This window comes from Hyaena hyaena, unplaced genomic scaffold, assembly GCF_003009895.1.
Source record: "Hyaena hyaena isolate Hyena2069 unplaced genomic scaffold, ASM300989v1 scaffold_371, whole genome shotgun sequence".
Taxonomy (NCBI): Eukaryota; Metazoa; Chordata; class Mammalia; order Carnivora; family Hyaenidae; genus Hyaena; species Hyaena hyaena.
Genome location: NW_024081003.1, coordinates 346,621 through 352,770, shown reverse-complemented (window position 1 = coordinate 352,770; position 6,150 = coordinate 346,621). Strand labels below are relative to the sequence as shown.

The 6,150-nt window shown below is 36.6% G+C and overlaps 1 pseudogene; it reads right to left on the bottom strand.

The window, feature by feature from the left end:
* Positions 1 to 1,336: 1,336 nt before the first annotated feature.
* On the bottom strand, positions 1,337 to 1,657 carry LOC120244127 (annotated as a pseudogene).
* Between the last annotated feature and the right edge of the window lie 4,493 nt (positions 1,658 to 6,150).

Sequence of the window (6,150 nt, the reverse complement as noted above, 5' to 3'; positions counted from 1 at the left end):
GTGTAGAGTTCCAGGTTCTGTAATCCTGATCAATTCCGTACTTTATCGGGTGGAAGGGTAGAAACTTTGAGCCTTAAGTTTCCCTAAGGCAAGGACTCCAGAGGCTGGTGGGAGCCAAGGAAGGAAGCATTTTAGCTCTTTCAGGGAGAAGTTATATGCAAGAGATCTTGAACAGCCCCCACTGTCTCCCCGGCATTAGATCTGTCACCGACTGACAAAATCAAGTACTTCTAATGATTGTTTGTTGACGCTTGCTTTATTTACGTATTTCTCATTCAGCCAAGGCCTTCAAATAATAGTGGAGGGTCAATTAATTCAAAGTTTGTTCAGGTTCAGAAAGGTATATGTCCTGCTACACATAACTGAGTCAAGATACCACTACTCAAGGTTTTCATCTTTGTCCAGTATCAGTGGTGATGTGTAGACAGGTGTTATGTGATAAATTAAGGAGTTGGCCTTGAATACTTGATGATATAGGCGATATTTGCCAATTGCAAAGAAAGAAGGGAATCACTGTTGGACCAAATTCTTTGCCTGAAGAGTTGGAGACCTAAGTAGACTTTCTTCTCCATGATACAAGAGGAAAAGTGGCATTTTCACAGTTTCAGTGGACCTTTTGGAAAAGTTATTTTTTCTTCAGCTGCTTTTTTGAAAAATAAAATTGTTGTGGGAGTTTTGAGCCTACATAAAATTAGAGAAAACAGTAGGATAAATCTCCATATGCCTGTTGCCCTGATTCATCTACTATCAGCACATGACAGGTCCTGTTTCATCTGCACCGTCTCTCCTATGCTTTATCCTTACCTGGTGGATAATTTTGGAGTAAATAGTAGACACAATATTACTTCACCCCTAAATATTTCACTATGTATCTCTAAGAGACGAGACACTATTTTTTAAATCACTATTATAGCTTCCCTCCACCCAAAACCACTTAACATGATTTCCTCTTTTTAAAAAAAGCCTAAACAGCATTTATTTGTTTTTCACTAAGACTTTGTCTTGAAGATACAATGAAACTGTCACCACTCCCACCCCAGCCTGAAGAAGGGTTAGTGCGGTGAATGTTATAAGGCAGATATGAATAGTTTGAAGGACTGGAACCAATATTCACTGACAAAAATAAACTTCCATCTATATTATAAAAAGGTTTATGTTAAATAAAAGGTGGAGGTAAGGGGACTTTGGGGATTTCAGATTGACCAAGATCTTCACATTTCATCTAATATATTCAGTTCTGGCTAGAGTGTACACAATGGAAATAGGATTCTTATAATACAGAACTTCCCCTGCAGCACACTGTGCATCCCTGTGTTCCAAGCCCACCCCCCAGCCCCTAATGCCTCCTACTCAGATATTTCCCAGCTTGTCGGACCTGCCGACAGGGGGACATGTAGATTTTCCCTTTAATCCAGTCTTTGTTATGAGGCTGGCATGCCTGGGTATTAGTTTGTAAACAAGGCAGCTGAGATCTGCCAGATCATTGATAAAATCAACTGGCTGATATTATATGTGATAGAGCGGCAGTTGGGATTCATTCTCTTCAGATGCTCTTCATAATTTTACAAATGCATTCAATGCATTCATTCACTGATTCAACGGTAAGTTCTGCCTTCTGGCCTCTTGGTAGCTGTACCAGCAAAATGATGTGAGACATGGCCCCAAACTCTCTCTGCTGCTGCCGCCGACGCCACCCCTGCATGCAACACTATTTCTTCAATATTATTAAATATGCTCTCAGTATTCACCAAGTTGAACTTATTGTTCCATAGCACTTTTCAAATTGACTTATTTGAATGAGGATTCAGATAAAGTCCATATATTGCATTTGGTGTTTCCTAAAATTCTTTAAATCTGTAAACTTTCTCCTCTCTCTTTCTCTTTTTTAATGAATTTATTTGCTGAAGAAACTGGATCTTGTGTCCCATAGCATCTCCTACACCCTAGGATTGGCTGATTGCATTCCTGCAGTGTCATTTGGCGTGGTCATCTGTGTACTTCCTGTAAACTGGTAGTTACATCTAAGATGCTTCTTCATATTCAAATTCAGTGTTTTGGTAGACCATTTTATAAATGATGCTGTGGACTCACTGTTATATCACATCAGAGGCATCTGATGCTTGACACGCTTTCTCCTCATTGTATTTTGTTTTATCTTATTTTATTTTTTGTCATGTTAAGATTGACTGGAGGTTTCAAATATTGTCAACCTGATCCATGCATCATTTCCCAGATAGTTTTAGCAAATATGGATAACCATTGTCTACAGCTATTATTTCATTAGGGGCTACAAAATTTAGATATTTTAATCTAATCATTCCTTTTGTAATTACTAAGTGGAATTTTTCTATAGAGAAGAATTATTTTTCATCAATTATTTGATTACACTTGAATCTAGTTAGTACAGGAATGATGGGATAATTTACCTCCCTTTAGAAAATTTAAAACTTTTTTTAGTGTTTTATTTATTTCTGAGAGAGACAGAGGCAGCGTGAGTAGGGGAGGGTCAGAGAGAGAGGGAGACACAGAATCCGAAACAGGTTCCAGGCTCTGAGCTAGGTGTCAGCACAGAGCCCGAGCGCGGGCCTGGAACCCACGTAACGTGAGACAATGGCCTGAGCCGAAGTCGGATGCTTAACCGACTGAGCCACCCAGGCGCCCCTAGAAAATTTTAGAATGAGAAGTTCGTGCCCTAACAAACCTTCAAATGGAACCAATGATTTTTTTTAAATATATCATTATGACTTCATAGATTTTTTTTTAACTTGGCCTGACATGTATTGTGTGGTGTTTTTTTTTTTTTTTTAAATTTGAGTGTAGTTGACAAACAATGTTCCATTAGTTTCAGTGTATAAGGCAAGAAATAACAAGTGTTGGGGAGGATGTGGAGAAAAAGGAGCCCTGGCACTCTGTTGGTGGGAATGTAAATTGTTACAGCCATTGTGGAAAACGGTATGACCTTATAGATTTTTAAAAAAGAATTTACAGCTCTTATACTTCTTGATGCACAAACTATCTCATCTTTGGCCAGTGGGAGTCCCTTTCACTTGGCTCTTATATGATGGGATATTCTAGGCTTATATTGACTAATTGTACCAGACCTGGAATCAGCCGTCTTGCCGAGGATTTCAGGGTTGGTTTTTATTAATATTATTATTATTGGAAATGGTATTGAGAAACCACAATCTGGACATTAGGAGCACTCCTTGTCACTGAGTTAGTTATTGCTAACTAGATTTTCTAGTTATTGCTTCTAGAAGAGTTAGGTAATAATTTTTTAAAAAATAAGTTACACCATGAGTATATTTTGACTTTTAATTCAAATATAAGTCTACAAACCTCATTGTTCTGTATTTCCTTTAACCATGCTTCAGGATTTTATGAGATTCAGCTTAGGGAAAATTGAGTTCATGATATTTAGTTGGGTTTAGTGAGTTATATCTATGTGATTTTTCAGTCACTATTGTGTAGCTAAGCCTCTGCTGACCATCAGTGTATGAATTCCTTCTCTGGTTCCTGGAAGCAGAAATTAGATATTGGATATTGGAGTAAAAGGGAGGCATGCAATATATGGAACCAGAAGCTGATCTCTGGAAAGTTCGTTCGGTCATCAGATGTGTTTAATTATTACTGGAGAATTCAGTTCTCATCAAAATCTGTTGCAAATGGAAGTGCTCTGCTGCCAGGGAATACATTTGATAAATTACACAAATCATAGTATATGCAAATTAAAAAGCAGCATATATTTTAAAAATTTCTGATAATCGTGCAAAATAGAACTTATCAAAATTCCTGTTTGTAGGACAAAAACTTAGAACAGAACTACACTCAACAAAAGTATATTTATGTAATGTCGTATATTTTATGCATCCCAACTATCAATAGTAAAAATTTTTTGATTCCAAAAAATATTAAATTATCATTCTATTCTCATTATGAAAATTGATATTAGAAAGATATTACATAAAGAGATGATGAAAAAAATTGCAGCCAATACTGTAGAGAAGGTAAATGTTATAAAACTATCTTAGGCAGTTATTGATAAATAAGAATAAGCTTTTTTTTCAGATTCTGACAGTTGAATATTTGTTAGGTATTTAAACTTTGGGTTTTTTAAAACTTTATTTAAAAATTTTAATTTTAATTTTGTTTATTTATTTATTTAGAGGGACAGAAAGCGTAGGAGGGGCAGAGAGAGGGGTGGGGGAGAGAGAATCTCAAGAAGGCTTCACACTGGCACCTCAGAGCCTGATGTGGAGCTTGAACTCATGAGTCTGAGTCAAAACCAAGAGTCAGATGCTTAACCAACTGAGCCACCCAGGTGCCCCATATTTGTTATTTTTAAAAGTAGGCTTCACACCCAGCATGGAGCCCAATGCAGGGCTTAAACTCAGAACCCTGAGATCAAAACCTGAGCTGAGATAAAAAGTTGGATGCTTAACCAACTGAGACACCCAGGCGCCCCTATACTGTTAGTTTTTTAAGGTAAGCCCCTCAAATTGTAGAAACCTCAGACCCCACAAAATCTGGAGCCAGTGAGTGTTGGTTATTCTTTCTATCCTTTTTTATCCTCCCTCCACTTTAAAAAAGTTAAAACTCAAGTGTAATTAGCATATAGTGTTATATTAGGTTCAGGTACACAATATAATAACAGTTGTATACCTTACTCACTGCTCATTATGATAAGTGTACTTTTAATACCCTTAACCTATTTCAGCCCCCCCCCGCCCCAGCCCATCTCTCCTAGTAACCATCAGTTTGTCTCTATAGTTAAGAGTCTGCTGTTTGGTTTCTCTCTCTTTTTTTTGTTGTTCATTTGTTTTGTTTCTTAAATACCACATGTGAGTAAAATCATATGGTATTTGTCTTTCTATGACTGACTTATTTCACTTAGCATAATACTCTCTAGATCTATTCATGTTGTTGCAGATGGCGAGATTTCATTCTTCTTTATGGCTGAGTAATATTCCACTATATATAACTATGTAACTATATATATATGTGTGTATATATATATATAACTATATATATGTGTATATATATAACTATATATGTGTGTATATATATATAACTATATATATGTGTATATATATAACTATATATGTGTATATATATATAACTATATAACTATAACTATATGTGTATATATATATATATATACATATATATATATATATATAGTTGTGTTGCTTCCATATCTTGGCTATTGTATATAATGCTGCAATAAACATAGGGGTGGGTGCATGTATCCTTTTGAATTAGTATTTTAATTTTCTCTGGGTTTTTCTTTATTTAGTCTCTCCTAATTTTAGCCTTTCTCTGTCTGTTTTGTCCCTGGGACACAGGGGACAGATTGCCATAGCTGGGATTATGTGCTGTGCTCTTTGATTTCTAGATAGCTTGAGCCAGAGAGGTACCAGCTAGAGTTGAAAAGGAAAGAAAGATAAAAGTTAGGATATCTATTTATTTTGCTTTTTTCCTTGTCTCTCACCATTGTTGGAACAGTGAACGTGCTTCCCTAAGGCATCAGAACTACTTGGTGGAAAGCTTTTTATCTGTGGTTTCAGCTTGTATGAGGCTGTGGTAACACTATTTTCTTCTTTTTTCCTTTCAGACCTTGAATGTAATGACATTCTCCAAGATGCCGTGCCATTCTTGTTGATTTCCTTAATCTTGTTCAAGATCTAAGTAATAGTTCCCTTGTTAAGTTCTTTCAGTTAAACTTTTTTGAGTGTGCCATTTGTTTTTTGCTGGTACTGAGATAGTTGAGTAGGGAAGGCAGGGATAGGGAATTAGTCAAATTATTGGCTCCTTTTGATACACATGATACTCCAGCTGCACTTCCCTCTTTGTCTGAAAACTCTGCTGTATCTGGACCCTGTTTAGGGCATGGGACCCTTTGCCAAGGCAGATATCTTCTGTGCTTAGGTTTTAGGCTTCACTGGGATACCAAATACCCACTTTCCCTAAGGGCATGCCTTCTGCTTGGGGTGTCAACACTGAGTAGCATGTGGATGATTCCCTAAGATATCTATATTCTATCCTCTCTCTAGCATTTAAAATTATTCCTCTTTTCTGTCTGCTGCTCATATAGGTATATCTCTCTTTTCCTTCCTCCTCTAGTACTTTTAATATAATATCTGAAGCTGG